The sequence below is a fragment of the Petaurus breviceps genome, unplaced genomic scaffold, assembly GCF_028583685.1.
Source record: "Petaurus breviceps papuanus isolate PSGF00001 unplaced genomic scaffold, PetGlider_PUasm1.0 171, whole genome shotgun sequence".
In the NCBI taxonomy this organism is placed as follows: domain Eukaryota; kingdom Metazoa; phylum Chordata; class Mammalia; order Diprotodontia; family Petauridae; genus Petaurus; species Petaurus breviceps.
The window spans coordinates 15,050,300-15,071,255 of record NW_027185754.1 but is presented as its reverse complement, the minus strand read 5'-3'; the positions used below and the strand labels follow the sequence as shown (position 1 = coordinate 15,071,255).

General features: G+C 37.0%; 1 protein-coding gene across 14 annotated transcripts in view; it reads right to left on the bottom strand.

Annotated features, from left to right (window-relative positions):
- ZNF536 (zinc finger protein 536) overlaps nucleotides 1-20,956 on the bottom strand; it is a 615,457-nt gene that overhangs the window by 557,187 nt on the left and 37,314 nt on the right. The window contains exon 2 of one of the 14 annotated variants that reach the window (XM_069082597.1): nucleotides 20,110-20,229. The exons of the other annotated variants lie outside the window; for them this stretch is intronic. The gene's annotated coding sequence lies outside the window, so the exon portion shown is untranslated. The remainder of the gene's footprint in view (nucleotides 1-20,109; nucleotides 20,230-20,956) is intronic. 14 annotated transcript variants of the gene reach the window in all.

Sequence of the window (20,956 nt, the reverse complement as noted above, 5' to 3'; positions counted from 1 at the left end):
AAGGAAAGAAGGAAGGAAGGAAGGAAGGAAGGAAGGAAGGAAGGAAGGAAGGAAGGAAGGAAGGAAGGAAGGAAGGAAGGAAGGAAGGAAGGAAGGAAGGAAGGAAGGAAGGAAGGAGAGTGAGGGAGAGCAGCATTCCTGCTATAAATTTGAGGAGGGAAGTATTCATCATCATACAATTATTTCAACTCTAAGTACTCAAATCACTGGAAGTAGTTTTGCTTTTTAAACAGCCTACTTGTTTTTACAGGTCAAGAGCATAAATAAAACAGTCAAGTTGGAAACTTGGAGATGTTGCTTGTAAGGGAAGGAAGCAGTTATAGATCATCCATTTGTTCACACACCAAGCAGCTCTCATGGGGCATCTTAGCTGTCCGTCTAAAACTGGACCCCTTGAATTACCAGCACTTAAGTGAGAAGCCTCAAGCGCAAGTGTTTTCTTGTCTTATCTCGGAGGCCATCCCTAGGGAAGCTGGGGAAGTTCCTAAGAACTAAGGACATGGGCATACCATAAGATTTTAATGCAAATTAATGTCTAAGATGGCAAGAGATAACACAGTGTTACCAACAGGAGATACTCAGAGGTAGTGAAATGAACACCAGGAATAGCAGTATCACACACCTCCAAGTAAGTGCCTTCCAATTACAGAGCACAGGATACAAGCCCTCATATAGAATGAAAACTTTGTGCCTAAATGGAAATAACTGACATGTGTGTATGCACAAACATAATAGGTACATACATAATTACATATATATGTATGTGTCAACATATATTATCTCATTGAATCCCCATAACCCTGTGAGGCAAAAACTATAGGAATTGTCATTTCCATTTTATAGATGAGTAAACTGAGTCTCTGAGAGGTGAGGGGCCCATAGTCACATAGCCAGTAAGTATTAGACTAGGAATATAAGACGAGAAACCAAAAAAATTCCTAATTCAGTACTTTTTCCATCATTACTATAATCTTTTCCAGTGGCTAAGATGATCTCTGAGGTCCCTTCTAATTCAAAATCTCATGATTGCATATTGTCTAGAAAAGAAAGTTTTGCCTTTTTGTACATCTGAAAAACTTCATGAATATGTCTACTAAGAGCATACAAAACACAAGAAAAAAAATCCCTTCATAGATATCAAGGCCCCACAAAGTAACCAAATTACCAACTGCTAGTGAAACCAAAAGGAAACAATCAAAAGCTCATTTAAAATTAAAGTCACTTCTAAAATCATTAGTGAAAAATATTAATAGAGTAGCAGATCATACAAGTGAGAAATCATGAATAACAACTTCCAGAATGGGTGACAAATTCATGAATCTCCAATAAAAATCATCATAGTGCCCAGTGATGGGATTATGGCCCTACAACATCCAAAAGGATTCCATTTCATTTAACAAAAGAAAAAAAATAAGCACCTATTAGGTATAAGGTTCTGTGTTATTGATGGGGTTTTGGCAATATGTTTCAAGAATGTTTATTATAGTATGTTTTGTTGTAGCAAAGAAAAGGAAACAAAATGAATGTCCATCAATTGGGGACTAGCTGAAAAAATTATGGCATATGAATTTAATAGAATATCGTGTTGTAAGAAATTATGAAAGAAGAAAATTCACAGAAGTCTGAGAAGACTTATATGAACTAATAAAGTATAGAGTGATAAGAACCATGAAAACAATTTATACAATGGCTTTCACACTGGGGAAAAAAAAAAGTAACTGTGAAAGACAACAACTATGGTTAACCTATAAGGGTGGAGGTCTCTCTATACCTGAATTAATCATAGGCCCAGACATCTCAACTCAATTCAGTCAATCAAAAGTGAAGTAGAGGTGAAGGAGTCCTACCAAATGCTTTTTACCACACAAATATGGTGCTGATATCCAAAATAGGAAGAGCCAAAACAGAGAAAATTATAAACTAATTTCCCTAATGAATACTGATGCAAAAATTTTAAATAAAGTACTAGAAAAGAGATTACAGCAATATATCACAAGAATCATACACTATGATCAGGTGGGATTTATACTAGGAATGGAGGTCTGGCTCAATATTAGGAAAACCATCAGCATAATTGACCACAATAATAAAAAAAATCTACAGAAATCATATGATTGTCTCAGTAGATACAGAAAAAGCCTTTGACGAAATACAGCATCCATTTCTATTAAAAAAAACACTAGAGAGCATAGAAATAAATGGAGCTTACCTTAAAATGATAAGTAATATTTATCTAAAACCATCAGTAAACATTAACCATAATGGAGTGGAATAATGGCTGGAAGCCATCCCAATACAATCAGGGGTGAAGCAAGGATGCCCATTATCACCTCTATTTTTTAATATTGTACTAGAAATGTTAGTTATAGCAATAAGATAAGAAAAAGAAATTAAAGGAATTAGAATATTTAATGAGAATAAAAGTTATCACTCTTTACAAATGATATGATGTTACACTTAGAAAATTCTAGAGAATCAATTTTAAAAACTACTTGAAAATTATCAATAACTTTAGCAAAGTTGCAGGATATAAAATAAATCCACTTAAGTCATCAGCATTTCTATATACTACCAACAAAGTCCAGCACAAGAGATAAAAAGAGAAATTCATTTAAAATAACTGTAGACAATCTAAACTACTTGGGATTCTACCTGCCAAGACAAACCCAGGACCTATATGAACACAACTATAAAACACTTTTCATACAAATAAAAGTCAGATCTAAAGAACTGGAAAAAATATTAATTGCTTGTGGGTAGGCCAAGTCAATATAATAAATATGACAATCCTATCTAAATTAGTCTATTTATTCAGTGTCAAAACAATAAAACTATCAAAAATTATTTTATAGAGCTAGGAAAAATAATAAGAAAATTCATCTGGAAGAACAAAAGGTCAAGGATTATCAAGGGAATCATTGCAAAAAAAAATGCCAAAGAAGGCAGTTTGGTCATACTAGATCTCAAATTATATTATAAAGTGGTAATTATCAAAACAATCTGGTCCTGGCTCAGAAATAGAGTGGTGAATCACTGGAATAGATTAGATACAAATTATATTATAGCAAATGATCACAGGAATCTAGTATATGATAAACCCATAGATCCAAACTTTTGAAACAAAAGCTTATTATTTGACAAAAACTCCTGGGAAAACTGAAAAACAGTATGGCAGAAACTAGGTATAGACCAACATCTCATACCATATGTGAAGATGAGGTCAAAATTGGCACATGATTTACACATAAAGATTGATACCATAAGCAAATTAAGAGAGCATGGAATAATTTATCTGTCATATGTATCAATAATTGAAGAATTTAGGATCAAAGAAGACATAGAGAGCATCACAAAATGTAAAATACATAATTTTGATTGTATAAAACTAAAAAATTTTCACAAACAAAACTAATGCAACCAAAACTATAAAGGAACCTAAAACTGGGAGGAGGGAAAATTTGAAATAAGTTTATCTGATAAAGTCCTCACTTCTCAAATATATAGAGAACTGAGTCAAATTTATCAAAAATACAAGTCATTACCAAATTGATAAATGGTCAAAAGATATGAACAGGCAGTTTTCAAACAAAAAAAATTAAAGCTACCTATAGTCATATGAAAAAATGCTCTAAATCGCTACTGGTCAGAGAAATACAAATTAAAACAACTCTGAGTTACCACCTCACACCTATCAGAGTGGCTATTATGACAAAAAAGGAAAATGTTGGATGTTGGAGGGGATGTGAGAAAACTGGGATACTAATGCACTGTTGGAGTTATAAACTTATCCAAAGATTCTGATGGGCAATTTGGAACTATGCCCAAAGGGTTATAAAACTAAGCGTACCATTTAATCCAGCAAGACCACTGCTAGGTCTATATCTCAAAGATATCCCCCCCCAAAAAAAAGCAAAAAAGGACCTATTTGAACAAAAATATTTATAGCAACTCTTTTGTGGTAGCTAAGAAGTGGAAATCAAAGAGATGCCCATCAATTGGGGAATGGCTAATCAAGCTGTGGTATATGATTGTAATGGAATATTATTGTGCTATAAGAAATGACAAGCAGGATGATTTCAGAAAAATTTGAGAAGACTTACATGAACTGATACATAGTGAAGTGAACAGAACCAGGAGAATGTTGTACATGATAACAGCAATATTGTTCAATGAAGAACTGTGAATGACTTAGCTGCTCTCAGCAATGCAATGATCCAAGACATTCGCAGTTGACTAATGATGAAGCATACTATCTACCTCCAGAGAAAGAAGTGATATTGATTGAATACAGACTGAAGCATGCTATTTTTAGCTTTCTTCCATTTATTCATTTTTTTCTTTTATTTGAGTCTTTTTGTACAAAAAAAATGACTAATATGGAAATGTTTTATGTAGTTGCACATGTAAAAAGTGAACTACATGTGAATGAGTTTTTAATTTGAATGGATCATTGAATTGGAGTCATTGGGTAAAGACAGAGGATGGCACAGGAAATATCTACTAATTGGTTGAGGAAGATCACATCACACCTCTTAGTAGACATATGAAAACATCAAGCTAGCTCAGGGTTAATCAAGTGGGAGAAAATTCCTGACTGGGAAACTGAGGATTCCAAGCCCCTGAGAAGGATTCATTCTTGGGAAGAGGATAAAGTGGCTTCCTTCTCCCTATTGACCATGTTAGAATGGATTATTACTGGGGTCATTAACCTGGAATTCATGAGCTGATTTTTTTCAGATTTTGAAACTGTAACTCATTGTAATTGGCTTCCTTTACTATCCTATGTATTTTATTTTAGGTTTTTAAAGAAAAAAAAACATTATTCTTTTTGTGAAGAAGGCCACACTTTTTCAACAGACTTCTGAAGGGGTTCATAACATAGAAAAAGTTAAGAACCTCTTGACCAATAGGAGGCAGTGCATCCAGATGTTAGCAGAAAGCAAACAATTGGCCAATAAAAGGCAACTGAATGTCCAGAGACAAAAATTGATCAGGATAACAATCTTGTAAACTTCAAGAGTTCCCATCATCATCAATAACACTGTCCTCTGGAGCCGGAGCAGCAATGGCTGACAACAGAATCTATGTTAGGAACTGAGAGAAATATTAAGGACAAATTATAGACACATTAAGGAAAAGTAGTTTCAGGATTCTACAAAGGGATCAATCTTAAAAATCTAACAAGTAACTACACCTAAGGAGAACTTCATGAGGACCCAGGAATGGAGAAAAGGATTCCTAGCAACCAAAAGCTGTGGGTGTGATTTCCCTATATATGTCTCTTGCTACCATTTTTTTTTGCCATAAATTTGAGCCAGTGTAGAAATATCTCTTACATGACTTCACATATATAACTAGCATTATACTGTTTGCTTTCTCAGTGGATAGGGGAGAGGCAGAAGGGAGGGAAAAAATTTGGAACTCAAAATTGTTTTAAAAATGAATGTTAAAAATGTACATGTAATTGGAAAATATTTAATGAAAAAATACTTTTAATAAAGTTTGAACCTACTCTTATTAGGGAACTTGTGTGTGCAATAAGAGAGTATATTCTCCTGGTTTGGGAGGATTATTTCTATGACTGTCTTTGTTGTACTATTGTTTGACTGAGAATCAATGGGAAGCACACTGCGGATGTCCATACTTGAAAAATATTAGAATCCCTTGCCCCTCAGGATTACACCAATACCCTGAAGGGAGAAAGTAATATTTACCCCCTCTTTGAACCCAACCTGCCCATGTGAGTATGAATTAGGGAAGCAGCTCCAGAGAGGGCACTAAGAATGCAATAACCAACCAATCACAGCTCTCAAAGACTAATAATACATCATGCTTCCTACCTCTTGGCAGAGAACTGATGCACTATGTGGGCAAAAGGAATTTTACATTTTCAGACAAGGCCAATGTGTGGATTTACTTTGCTTAATTATGTTTGTTTGTTACAAGGAAGAGCTTATTTTTGAGAAGGAAGGGAGAATATGGAAGTATTAAGGGAAATAACAGCAGTATTTTTAAAAGAACAGAAAGAAAGAAATGTATTTTAAGGAATTTTTTTTTTCAAAAATACACAGAAGAGAGCAAAAAGAAGTTCAGAAGGGATAAAAACAAGCAAAATAGCACTAAAAATCACCATGTACAATGTGAAATATACTTTTAAAAAAATAAGCCATACATAGGGGAGACTCAGAGTTTCCTATACAATCCTTTTTTTTTTTCTGTTCTTTGTATAGGGAAATGTCCATGTTTCTTGATGTTTGGCAAGGTCATACCAATAAAAAAAGAAAGGAAAATGTAAAAGATATATATATATGATCTAGCTTATACTGGAAGAGGGGAAGAGACATGAATATGAATAACTTATGAAAAGATACAGAATGTAAAAAGTGCAAAGGAGAAGTCCAGACAAATGGTTATGAGAAATTTGAGGAGATATAGATGATTTTCATGGTTGAGATAGGAAAGAGGTTAGGGAACTCTTTAAAGAGAAGGTAAGATTACAATTGAGCCTTAAAGAAGAGTGGGGAGAATTTTAATAGTTTGGATAAGGAGAAATCTATGCCACAGAGCTGTCTAGTTTATCTGGAACATGGAATATATGAAGCAAATATGACATAGGTGGAAAAGGTAGGTTGGAGCCAGAGTATGGGCCTCGAATGCCAGAATTAAAAGTTGATATTTTATTCAGCAAGAACCAAGGAGACCTTGAAGGTTCATTTCAATTCAACAAGCATTTTTTAATTTTCCACTCACTATTCTAAGTGCTAGGAATAGAAAGACAAAAATCAAATAGTTCCTGCCTTCAAAGAGCTTATATTCCATTGGGGATAACAACATGTACATATATGAAAAAAATAAAAAAAATACATACAGAGTAATTCCTAAGAGTAGGACACAGACCTAACATAAAGGGCATTTTGTTACTAATAAAATAAAGGTTCCAGTGACAAAAATGTAAAAAAAATGGGATGGGTATGCCAGAAGTATGGTGTTGACAAGAATGGATAAAGTTTAGGAAAAAAAAAGGATTAATGTAGTCATTCCATGATACATTAAGAAGATGACTTATGCAACCACATGAAGAATAAAGGGAAGGATTGATAGACTTTAGGAAGGGAGAGTAGTTAAGAAGCCATTACAATAAGGAATGCACAGGAGTGATGGTTCTGAGAGTGAAAAGGAGAGACAGAAAAGGCAAAGGTTTTGGAAGAAGAATTTGGGAATGACTGGCTGTAGATACTCCATGAGCCAAAGAAGACCAAGCCTTCCCTACACGGTGGCAAAAGTATAAGGGTGGCATTGGGGATGTGAGTGAAAGACCACAAAAACCCACTTGACCACATTTCTATTGTTACCTTTGTCTCTATATTTCCTTTATTCTACGATTGCTGGAATGCCCCCCCCTTTTTTTTATAAAACATTCCTAATGTAGTGATAAAATGAGGAGGAATGAAAGATTATTATAAAACAGGACTTTTATGGCTGGAGTCTTTGGAACATTCACACTGTTACATATATTTTCTCTAAGTAATCAGGAATGTATTGGTATTTTGAAATTATGTATCTCTAATAACACAAAAGTACTTAAGAACAGAAATAGACAGTAATGGAAAATGCAGTCAACTGTTGACAACATATAGAATTTCAGAAAATAATTTACAGAGAACAGCACAGCAGATGAGTCAAAATTTTCACAAAAATATTTCTTGCCTCCGATAGTCCAATGTAATTCATTTTCTATCTCTGTTCATTAATCATTGTTAAAATTAGTGATCCATTTCTTCCACTCTGCCATCTGCACTCAGCTTCGTAACAAACATGACACCTTCCTGCATAATAAAACCTGACACATACTAGGATGCATTTCCAAATAGCTTTCTGCATATTTGCACCTCTATAACTGATTCCGTTGTCAGACAAAAGTGGATTATTTAACCAGAGTTCTTTCTTTATCAATTCTGAACACAGATGTGTGCATGTGCGTGTGTGTATGTGTGTGTTAAATATGATCTAGTAAAATCAGTTAATTTTAATGAAAGCGAATTTCGCCTATCTTAAATGGGAAATATTTTCAAGCTAAGCTATACCGGCCAGTGACACTGATCAGAGATGTGGATGGGAGTTTTACTCTAGATATATGAAGTTTACGTAAATAATTCTTGGCTTCATCTTGTAAAATTTTCTAATAAAAACGATCCTGACACTCCAACCTTCTAAAAAAAATTTCATTTTAATATCCTGCTCTGTTTTGTTTTTCAGTCTTTGATCACTGACAATTTCAAATAAATATTTTTTAAGGAGAGACAAAGCAATCAAGCAGACGGCAGGAAGATATAAATGAGGACACCAATGGATAATTAAATCCACGCCTACCATCCCACCAGTACACAGGGCCAGCCCACAGAGCCAGTGCCTGGGTAAGCTGTCTGTCATTGGAACTGGAGCCCCTGAAGAGAATGCCTAGACTTTATGGCACTTATTATCAACCTGTGTGACCCTAAGTAGACAGCACAAAGGTCTATGACCCCTAGCATAAGAAACTGGAACTCTAGGGAGTACCCGGTCCTTCATCCCCAGTCAGTGGTGCCCATCAGCCAGTCTTAGAAAGCAAAATCTATGGGCCCTGGTCCCAAGGAAAGCTTTTTGGATAGAAAAAGATAAGGAACACTGAGTCCTCTAGGCAGAGAGGCACATCACAATGAAGGCAGGAAGAAAGAGCCAGCCCATGGAGGGTTGGTCACAAAGGGCATATTGAAAACAACTGTAGTTTTCCAATCATTCACTCTGTCTGTCTGTCTGTCTGTTTCCTTCTAGGAGGAAAGTAGGCATTTCGTCAGTTTTATAGCATGTACTCAATAAATATTTGTTAATGAATTGATTTGGTCTCAGGGAGTAGTAATTCCTACTGCCCTCATCACCTAAGGGAATGAATGAGGTTTCTGGATACAGATCTCCTTATCCTTGGGCAATGTAGGGACATTTAACTGCTATTAGAAGGGTGTGTGTGTGTGTGTGTGTGTGTGTGTGTGTGTGTGTGTGTGTTTGTGTGTGTGTCCCTGCCCCTATGTTTGTCTACATGTAGAACCCCTCTAGCACTATGCCAACAAAATTAAATGAGAAGTCATATACCTAACCAACTTAAAACAAATTCTTTAATAAAGTGCAGGACTTTCTCAGTGTTTAAATCAACCTCCTCTTTAGTGACTGGAGGCCAGTGAGCCTTCCCTCTCTTGTCACTCCAACTCCAACCACCCCACCAAAAAAAAAAAATAATCCATTAAAACCTATTGATAGAACAAATCTCATAAGTTTGTCTCCCTGTGTCCTAGCTGCCTGGTGTGGGGGCTTGGAGCTGATCCGCAGACTGTATGCCTGATTAGAATGAGAACAGTTAAAAGACAAACTTTGCAAAAAATCACGGTTTAAAATAGAAATAGCAACTGACCCTCAGCTGTACTGCTGCTAGCTGGGACTGTGACAATGGCAAGTCTTTTGTTAAACTTTCCTGTGAGAAATGCTAACCAGATTGGAATCTCTCTATATATAAAGGAAGGAGAAGGAGAGAGGGTGTTTTAAAATAGTGACTTAAAAAAAATTAATCACAAATTTCCATTCACCACATGGCAGCTGAAAATGTCGGACTATTTATTCATTTAACATATATTAACTTCAAAGCCTTCCTATAAATATTTTAGAACTTGAAGTCTTCCTTTTTATTCCTTGCCCTGAACCAAAATAATAATAATAATACAACCCCCAAAAAAGGAGGATTGGGGAAAAAAAAACCAACAGGCATTGTCTCTCTGGCTGGTCCTTTTGCCTTCTAGTTTCCTTTTCTCTTCACATGTCTGCATACTGACACATTCAATTTCAGGTTATCAGCACATCTGAATTACAGAATACTGATGGGGATAGAGGGCAGGCCTCTCTGGGCTGATTAGCATCATTTAAGAAAGCATTCACTTGCCTGCTTCATTGGCTGCTGGGATACCATGGTGGGTGGCCTTTTAGCATTAAAAGTCAATATGGAGCAATCTCATTTGAATTAAATATGGACAAAAGAAAAGATTTGATTATGGTTATTCATAGCTAACCTTTTAAGTTCACCAAGCTGCAAAACTTGGGATCTGAAAACCTGAAGTCACAAACATCTGGAAGTTGATTATATATTTTTGATTATGGTGGGGTTTTCTCCTCTCTCTCTTTCTCAAGGTTTTCTATGTAGTTTTTTTTTTTCCTTTAATTTCAGTCAAGCTTGGCCTGGGTGCTCCTTTCTAAAGAGATGCCTGGGTGAAGATTCAGGGAAAAGCTTTTAACCTAGTTAGAGAGAGACAACAATGGAAACATAGGGTCTGATTCTAATCCATAAATATATGAAAATCCACACTGGGGAAAAAAAATCTTTCTGACCAGAGGAGACTTGTGCTTGCAATAGAATGAGTGGTTGAAAATTTGATTAGCACAAATAAATTTTTGACATGAATTTGAGTGGTGCACTGGTTCAGAAATGCCTAAATCTAGGGGACATTGTAGCCACTGAAATGAGAATAATGCACTCATTTCATGCTCATATTTTCCTTTCTCTGTTCTGTAACACACACACACACACACACACAAACACCCACAAATACACACCATTATTTTTCATTTTATTTTTCTTCTATTTCCTCAGCCTGGGAAATTCCTCTATTAACTGAGTTATGAGTTAGTAAGGGGTACAGGTGAATGACAAAAAGTTGTCAAGGAATTTGGTTTTAAGCAGGTCCTGTATTACTTTTTCATTCAAAGATTTTAGGGTGAATGGAAAACCTGAGTTCAAATTCCTGTTCTGCCTCTGCCTACCATATGACCTTCGGTAAATCATTTGAATTCTCTAGGACTCAGTTTCTTCATCTATAAAAATGGAATAGTAACACTTACACTATCTAGCCCACAAGGTAACTGGGGAAAGCACTTTATAATCATTAAAGAGCTATATAAATGCAAGTTATTATCAATATAGCAATAGGCAAAGTAGAAAGGGAGGGATTTTGGAGTTGGAGAGTATCAGGTTAGAATTCCATCTCTGCCACTTCCTACCTTTTCCTCTTTGGGCAAGTCACTTAACCCCTCTGGGACTCAGTTTTCCAACTGTAAAATGAGAACATTGGCCTATGTGACCTCTAAGGACCCTTTCATCTCTAAATAAGTCACAGGAAGAAAAGCTAGAATCTAGACAGTCAAAGCCAAGGCCCTCCTTCCATTTTCATGATGGACTCCAAATGACCCAAAGAAACTAGCCAGCACAGATGGTGAGTAAGTAGCAGTTTGCAGGCTTGATTCCCTGAGGAATGTTTGTTTTGCAGACAGAAAACTGTCCCTTGGCAGCTGAGTGCCACCCTAACCCTATCCTACTTTTATAAAAAATTTCATGTGCTATTCCCTGAACAAATCTTCCCTGCCAGTCAGTTAGCTGCTTACTCCCCCGCCAAACATGTGCCATGTGTATCCCGTCACGTGCCCCTTCATTTATGCCCTTCTACTCTACTTAGAACACTTGCATTCTCTTCTCAAGCCACCCACCCTTCAAACCTCACCTCCTGCCTCTTGTCAAAACTATATTAAGGTTTTGGGGGGAAAACTATATAGATTGTTATAGCCATCACCACTCAATCTACACGTATCTCGATGTTACAGTCCTCTTCAAGAACAAAGGGCAAGCAACAGCAATTTATACACATATATATGTGTGTGTGTGCATATATATTATCTTGTGTGTAAACACACGTGTCTATACATACACATGTGCATGTTGTGTGTTGCATATATACACACATGTATAATGTGTGTACATGTATATAGACACAGCCACATGAGTTGTCCCATATGCATGTTGTAGGGGGAAGCTGGGTGGCACAGGGGAGAGAGCAGCAGGTTGGAGTCAGGAAGACCTGAGTTCTAATCTAACCTTAGATAGTTACTAGCTGGGTGAGTCATTTAACCCTTTCACCTCAGTTTTGTCATTTGTAGAGAAGGAAATGGCACAAACCATTCCAGTATCTTTGTCAAGAAAACCCCAAATGGGGTCACAAAGAGTTGGACAAGATTGAAACAACAGAACAACAACAAAAAAAAAAAACAAACACACACGGTTCCCCAAAAATCTGAAGTCAGTTTTAAGCTTTAATAATAAACAGACAAATTGAAGATAATAGCAGAAAGACAGATAACAGAAGCTAGAGAGTAGATGGAGGATAGGCGATACAGATAAATAGAAGATAGATGATAATAGACAAGCGACAGGGAGAGAGAGAGAGAGGGAGGGAGAGAGGGAAGAGAAGGAAAGAGAGAGAAAGAGAGGGCAGGAGGCAGAGAAGAGAGAAAGAGAAAGAGAGGGCAGGAGGCAAAGAGAGAAAGAGAAAGAGAGGGCAAGAGGCAAAGAAGAGAGAAAGAGAAAGAGAGGGCAGGAGGCAAAGAAGAGAGAGAGAAAGAGAGGGCAGGAGGCAAAGAAGAGAGAAAGAGAAAGAAGGAGAGGAGGGGAAGAGAAAGGGGAAGAAAGAGAAAGAGAGACACCTCTTTGACCTTCCTAATGTCCTTAGGAGTCCTCAACCTGGTCCCTGGTAGGACATTCTGGAGCAACTGCTCAGTTCGACAGAGGAACAAGTACGGTCCTGGAATCTGGACACTTGTGTCCTACTACTGGTTTCAATATTTAGTAAATATGGTCAAAGTTAGGCAGAGTTGTACTGCAAAATGAATGCTAGATCTGCAATCAGAGGACCTGGGTTCAAGTGCCAACTCTACTACTTACTGCCTGTGTGACATTGGCCAAGTCAGATACTCTCTCTGGGCCACATTTTCCTCATCTGTAAAATAAGAGCTTCTAAGTAATTTTCCTCACTGACCTCAGTTTCCTTTTCTGTAATATGAACCTTTTTTGTGTTATGGGACCCTTTGGCAGTCTGGTGAAGTTTATGGACCCTTTTTCAGAATAATGTTGTTAAATGTATAAATTACATACATAGGATTACAAAAGAAACCAATTATATAGTAATTATATTATCAAAATATATTTTAAACCAACTAATTCATGAACTTCAGCTTGAGAATTAGATTATCATAAAGATTTCTTCCATCTTTATATCTCAGAAACTCTATAAGCCTCTCTGAATCTCAGTTTTTCATCCGAGCAATGGGGATAATAATATTTATACTTTTCACAGGGTTGCTGTAAAATCAAATGACATAATGCATATAAAAAACTTTGTTAACTTTAACATTCTGTGTTATTATTATTATACTTCTTATTACTGAGAAAACCACTCACCTTCCTCCCCATATTCCCAGAGGCAAAAAGGCAGTGGGCAGCCTGAGCAATAAACACCAAGTATCTTTACCCAAAAGCTCCCTCCTGAATGCTTATGTGGCATTTCCCTGCCATCCTACCCAAGAAAGAAATCAAGAAATGTTGAGGGCGATTGAACACCACGTTTTCACAGTGCATCAGCACAAAGTTCTTCAGCACAGATGTTTCTGTAATTGTGATACATTGGGAAAACTCCGACTGCTCAATGGTCCCCACACTTCCACCTGTGTAATGTGAGGTCCCGAACACCAGAGTTCCAGGTTCTAACAGAGAACAAGGCAGGACACTATCAAGACCAGGCTTGCTGAGGAATCCTCTCAGAGCCATTGTCATTGAAGGAATATCCTTAGATTCTATTTTTCTTCTTTTAAAAAAACCAAAACAACAACAAAAAAAAGCGAATTCACATTTTTAAAAAGAGGTAGAATGGATCTCACATAGCTAGCTTTGAACCTGTGGATCTCCCACCGTGCCACTAATTGCTTTGCCAACAAGACATAGAAGTGCACCCACAAGCAGCATAAAATGCAATGGTTTGGGGTATGATGATGGGTTTGCATCAATAATACATCTTTCCCAAGGTGCACCGGTGCATCTGCTATAAAGTGGGTACTTGGAACTAGCAGGCTGCTGAGATGTCTCAGGGAAGGAACCCCTTCCTTTGATCTACCATGAAGACAGAAAAAAAGGAGGGAGAAAGGCAGGCCAAGAACAGAAGCCGCAAAGAAACAGTTGAGTTTATGACAGTCTTATCTGCCCTCTTTCCTAGTTGTAGGTGCAAGACTGGTCTGCAAGTGATATAGCTTTTCTCTCTGTAGAAAACACTTGCAAGCATCTTGAAATCTCTTGACAGTATCTCCATCCAGGAGCCTGACTGATGGCTTAGTCATGACTTCCCTACAAGAAACAGAGTTTCTGCTGTGCTGTTTCCCAAACTAGAAAATGGTGTTTGTGTCTCTGAGGACATGGCCAATGAACCAGACTCTGATCCCCTCCTACAGCTTACCTGCAGAGTGGGAAGAACATGTTAGAGCTGGAAAGGGACTTAAAAGAGCGTCTATTCTAATTCTGAGTCAAAAGACCTGGAGCATCCATTTTGTAAAGAAGAAAAGGTCATCTGCTTCCATTCCTCTCTTTCTTCTTCCTAACTTTCTGGATTTCAAAATCATGCTTCTACTGCTCGCATCCTAGCACTTCCCTCGGCAGCTGGGGAGTCCTTGTCCTGGAACATTCTACCACCCCGGTGGCCTGCTCCCCCTGAAATACCTTTCCACAAGGCATGGCCTCCTTCTTCCATTGCTCAGATCCAACTAACCTCCATTTTGATGAAGAAACCAGGCAAGGCGTCCTTCATTCTTTTCCTGGATCTTCTTCCAGCTCTGTAGACTAAACCACCATGCCCTTACACTGCTACCATGCCCCTCTTTCCTTGTTCTGACTTTTTATCTCTGTTTCATGCCTTGTCTTTCCCCGTTGTTGGAGGGAGTTCTTTGGAAACATGGACTGCCCTTCTCTTGGCTAGTATTTGTATCTCCAGCCTTTAGTATAGTGCCTGGCACACAATAAATGCTTAATAAATGTTTATTTCCTTAATAAATGCTTGAGTTACAGATACAATACTCCCTAGCTATGACTTGAGTCAACTTACTTGATCTCTATAACCTTCAGTTTTCTCCTCTGTAAAATGGGAATGATAAAATCAAAGGCAATGTAAATGGAAAGAACAACCACAGAAACAACAAAAAGTGAATTTTGTAGAATTACAAACAAGCATGGCCTCAAAGAAAGGAAATGAGAAGACACCATCCACAACTCTTTGCAGAAGTGAGAGGTCCACATGTGTAAATTATTGAATGTATTTTCAGACTTTTTTGATGTATTAATTAGTTTTGCTAAGGTTTTTTCCCTCTTTTTCTTTCTTTCTTTTTTTATCCTTAGCAACATTCTTTGTTATATGGAAAGTGGTATGTGAAGGATCCTGGAAGAAATTTAGGTGATATAAGACAAAAGATAGCAATAAAAACTCATTTTAAAAAATAAAATTCATAGAATCATAAATTCAGAGATAGAAACAACCTGATAGGTCACTGTTCATCCCCTTCACTTTTTAGAAGAAGAAATGGAAGCTTAAAATCGAGTAAATGGCTTGCCCAAAGTCACACCGGGAAAGTTGAATGACAGAAGTAGAAATCAATGTCTTCTTTACCCATCTGCTATGATAAAAGCCCTTAGTAAAACCCTAAAGCCTTCTACAAGGTGTCATCATCAGCATCATCATTACTTTTATTATTATTATAAAGTTCTATTAGAGAAAAGACATACAAAGAATGGAAAAGTGGTCAAATGATTCCAACAGGAAGCCTTCTGGCCTCGAGAATTTTAATGAGGTTGATAATAGGGCCCTTTCAGCTCTAAGTCTATAGTCTAGTTTTCATTTTTGTCTTTGAACCCTTTCCCTCCAAGCACCTAACACAGTGCCTTATAAATATAGCAGGTCTTAATAAATTTTTGCTAAATTTATCTAATTGAAAGGCTAATATAGACAGTCTCTAAAACTGTCAATTGGTCAGTATGTGTGTTTTAACACAATAGCTCATAGAGGCTAGTCTGGCTACATTTACTGGGAATAAAATACTGATCCAATAGACTGTAGAGCAGCAACGAAAAAAAAACAGGAAAAGTTTGTTTACGAGACACCTGTGTATGTCTGGGTTGCATGCAGGTATTCCTCATTTTATGAAACAAGTCCATTCATAAAATCATAGCATCTCAGTTGAAAGGGGCTTCATAGGACCAGGTATGATAGCACATACTTGTAATCCCAGATACCTGGGAGGTTCAGGAATTCTGAACTGCAGCAGACTCAATCAGATGTCCTCACTAAGTTCAGTACAGGTATAATAAAACCCCCAAGAACAGGGGGAGCTAGAGGAAGGGTGAATGACTAGGCTGGAAACAAAATAGGTAAAGCTCCTGTGCCAACCAGCAGATGGACTAGATCTGTAAGCAGTTACTGAACTTACTGCTTGGGTACAATGAAGAGACCTAGTCTTTAAAAAAAACAGGGTGAGGAGAGAGGTCATCTCATAGCTCAATCAGTCTAACCTGTACCTTTGCCACAAATCCTTCCTTTATTATCTCTGATTCCTGGAAAACTGTGAAAATCTACATTTTTAAAAAATCCAGTCCCATTTTAAATGCAATGGAAGACATCAGAACCATAGATTTAAAGGCAGAAAGGACTTCAGAGGTCATTTAGTCCAATCCTCTGACTTTACAGATGAAGAAACCCAGGTCAACAAAGGCTAAGTGATGTGTCTAGGTAGTAAGCATCAGAGGCAGAATCTAAACCTCACTCCAGAGATAATATTCTTTTCACTATGTTCTAGGGCAACTTCCAATAATCCCTTCGTGAAGTGAAGAATTCTTAAATAAGATAATTACATACACTCTAGTTTAGAAGCTTCACACTGTTGATTTTTTAAGACAGAATTTTAAAATATATATATACATATATATATATATATATATATATTCATGAATTAGAAAAAACTAGGGCTTAAAAGTATTAACCCTTTCCTTAGCTTCCCTACAAAATCAAACTCCCCAGGTCCTGTTTTTGATTGTATATTTCACGTAGAAACTCATAACAGAATTGGTCATTATTTCCAAAGAGCATCATGTGGGATAAAAGCACTGGACTGGAAATGAAGGGATCTGAGTTCTAGGCCCAGTCCTCAAGCAAATCTTTTGCCCTCTCTGAGCCTGTTTCTCTCACCTATATTTTCCAGTTCTGGAATTCCATGGTCCACAATCACTTTTTTAAAATGAACCCCAATCTATTCTTTGTTTGGTCACAAACTCTACATTATCCATAGATCCAAAAAGTAATTTCTTCCTCATTACTCTAATATGTTAGTGATGTGACCTTTACATTTAAGTCATGTTTTCATTTGGGCCTTATCTTTGGTATATGGTGTGAGGTGCTGACTTAACATCAGTTTCTGCCAGAATGTTTTCCAGTTTTCCCAGCAGTTTCTGTCAAATAGTAAGCCCTTACCCTAGTAGCTAGCATCTTTGGGTTTCTCCAAAAGCATTAGGCTATTAGGTTTGCTTCTGTCTGTGATATATCTAATATGTTCCACTGATAGGCCTCTCTTATTTTTGACCAATACCAAGTAGTTTGATGATTACTGCTATGTAGCATGGGAAAGAAAAAAAATGCCTGAAAAAATTTTTAAAGGCTTAATTTTAAAAATAAATAAAATTAACCCCAAGGTTAATTGGGGGTTAACTGGCATTTGGGCATTGTCTGGGTTCTTCAAATATGGTTTTGTGACTTCACATAAAGGTCCCTGAGTGAAGCTTCCTCCTTCCTGTTGTTTTATCTCCTCATTTCTTGTCTCTCTTTAGCATCTTTGAAACTACCAGAGCTATTTTTTTCAGGATACACAGTTTTTACCATATTTGACAGTAATTTTGAACTAGTATTCCTGGCCTGCATCAAACCCAGCTACTAAAGAACCTACATTTTATACTTAGATATAATCTTTCAGTTCAGCTTGATTAAAAAAAAACTATTTATTAACTGCTTGCCTCCAGGCAAAGAAACCTGATATAGTAGCTAGAGTAGCTGACCTTGGAATCAGGAAGAGCTGAGTTCAAGTCCTTCACTGTATGTTTATCAGCTATATGACCCTGGGCAAGTCACTTAAAATTCCATTCTACACCCCTCCCTAACCCCCATCAAACTCATATCAAAACAGAGTCATTAAACTATTCCTAAGAATCCCTGCTGGCCACATATTAACTTAGAAAACCACATATTCACATAATCTATGATCTATCATATTTTTAAATTTGTTTTGTCAAATATTTCCCAATTACATCTTACTCTAATTTGACCCCACCTGGTAGTGTTGAAAGCTGGAATGGGTTTGATACCTCTGCCCCAGATGATTCTCTGAGACTATAGACAACAGACAAGTTGCCTCTCTAAGTAAGTTCATACACCTAAAATTTCCTATGCAAATTAAATCATAGACTTGCCCCCTTCCCCCCAAAAAGGGTACAGCAACTATATTGTATACTAGGGATACAATCTGTACACAAAATACTATATACTAGAAATATAACCACAAAATGAAAAATAATCCCTACCCTCAAGGTGTTTACATTCTCCCGGAAGAGGTTACATACTTTAGTTATTTGTGGCAAAAGATGGGACTGACCTAAAGAGAAAATCACCTTGCTTAATCCCTATGTAACATATCTAGAAAATGGCATGCCATTCTATTCTAAATGGGGAAAGGCAAATGAATCCAACTCCAAATTGGTTTAAAAAAAACTGCTTTCATTCGTCACTTTGTGCTCCAAACTTAAAGAGTTCTTCTCAAGATCTCCTACCAGGTGCTGGAGCAGCTACCACAACTAAGTCAGGTAAGGCCACTGTCAGGTCACTTCAACTGTATGTCTGAGTTTGCCTGGGTTCACCATTGGAGCTTGGCCTACTGAATCAACCTTCAGAAAAGCTGCTAAAACTCCCTACTTGGCCTCTGGCATTCCTACAAGTCTGGTGCCTTTGTTTGGGAAGAGGAGACACATCTTCCAGTCCAGGAAGAAGAGACACATCTTCCATGATCTATGCACATGACTATGGACACCTAAACTTAGCTGAGGTGCCCACCTGCTAAAGGGCCTGGTGATTTCACAGGAGGAATGCTGAATTTTCAAGTACAATGGTATTTAGTTCTGCAGTGTAAATAGAAACAGCTTCAAGTTGGTCAGCTGTTAGCCACATGGTGGTAATAAGTACAAGAGACTGACGTTCACAATTATTTCAGATTTACTTTCTTCCTGATCTTTCATTTTATCAGCAAAACATCCTCTTGGCGATGGGTAGTTAAGCTTAGACTTCAATGAAAAGAACTGGAAGAAAGAAAAGGCAAAAGGCATGGTTTTATGAAAGGAAAATAGTCAGACCTCAGCCTTGACCTTGACCTTTTACTGTCTTTTAACATTACACATTTGCCCCACCTTGGAAAAGATAAATGTGGCTTTTGATGACAGTCAATGTTATCTGAGGATTAAAATAGCCCTCTTGCAGTGCTCAACATTAAAGTCTTCCGCATTTGCAAAATTGCAAACAGATGCAACTCAAGTACCTGCAAATAATCTGCCAAGACCAATTTCAAAAGGGAGATTTCAAAATATGTGGAAGTCATTAGGACATGTATTATTTTTGCAATGAATAGGCACCAGGAGTGTCTCAAGAAGCAGATGGGTGCTACTTTGTTTATAAAAGATCAACAGAATATTTGCCTGTAAATGAAGACATATAAGCTATATGAAACAATTATGTTAAAATGGGGAATGTTTCAAAGCTAATTGTAATGGTCTTTTAAGATCTGAATTCCTCATTTCTTACTGCATGCTAAAATATCATTTTAGTTTTGGGTCTTGATTGATATAATTACCAAAATGACAGAAAATTAAAGTAAATGCTGTCAGTTTTACTGTTGGAAACGTTGTCACTTTATCACTTGTTTACAGTTGCGCCAATACTGATAAGTGAATATTTTTCAACATGTATAAAAAATGTGACCTCAGTCTCCCAGGAAATTTCCCAAGGGCCAACCCCAAATGTTAAGAGCCCAGGCTAAAAACATGAACTTCCTGACTTCAATCTAACAGCGTCACACATTGTGCTTCTTTTCTCTAGACTCGACTCTGGAATTATCTGGTTACTAATGAAATTCTCAATGTACCTTAGAGAAAAAGTAGAGACAGCATCCTTTTAGATTCGCCAGTGGAGCTCAGGATCCTTCTGTACAGTCATATGTCCTAGCCAAAGCAAGGCTGGTTTTCGACGCCAACATTCTATTTTCCTATTTTATATTAGCAATAATATGAATTAGATAACTATTCATGGAAAATGTGATTAAGTATATGTTGCTATTGCCAATACCAAATCATGAAGAAAGGACATTACTGTGAATTGGTTTTAGCATGAAATAGCAAACGACTGGTCTCATTTTTTTAAAAAAATCTTTAATTATGCCAATATTTTCATGATAGATGTGCTGATACTATGACCCACCAATAATCAAATTGGCGGTGGTAAAAAATGAGGGAGTCACAAAAGATATTACAGAGACTAACTTCTCTACAAATCACTTTATGGGCAAATGGAAATCCCGAGACAGTCAGTTACATGCAAATTAGAGAACAAAAATATTTCCCATATTCCCACAATTTTCCTAAAAAACTTCAGCCTCCTATAATTTTTTTTCTTCATCTGGTATTAGACTGTAAGCTCTTTGAGGGCAAAAGCTATGTGGCTTTCCAGTCTTTTTTTAATCTGTGGCACCTAACATGGTACAGGGGATGTTACAGGCTGCTAATAAATAATTACTGAATTGAAATGATTAATAAAGTTTCTGTGGAGGCTTAAATCCTGAGCACTTCAGAGAAAACAATGAGAAAAACAGAGAACAAAAAAAAAAAAGGACAGGACAAGAGAGAGAGAGACCACGGAAGGCAAATCATACAAAAAACAGAGTAAAAGGAAAAGGACAAAAGAGAAGGGGGATGGGGGAGTCTGAAAAAAGGGTT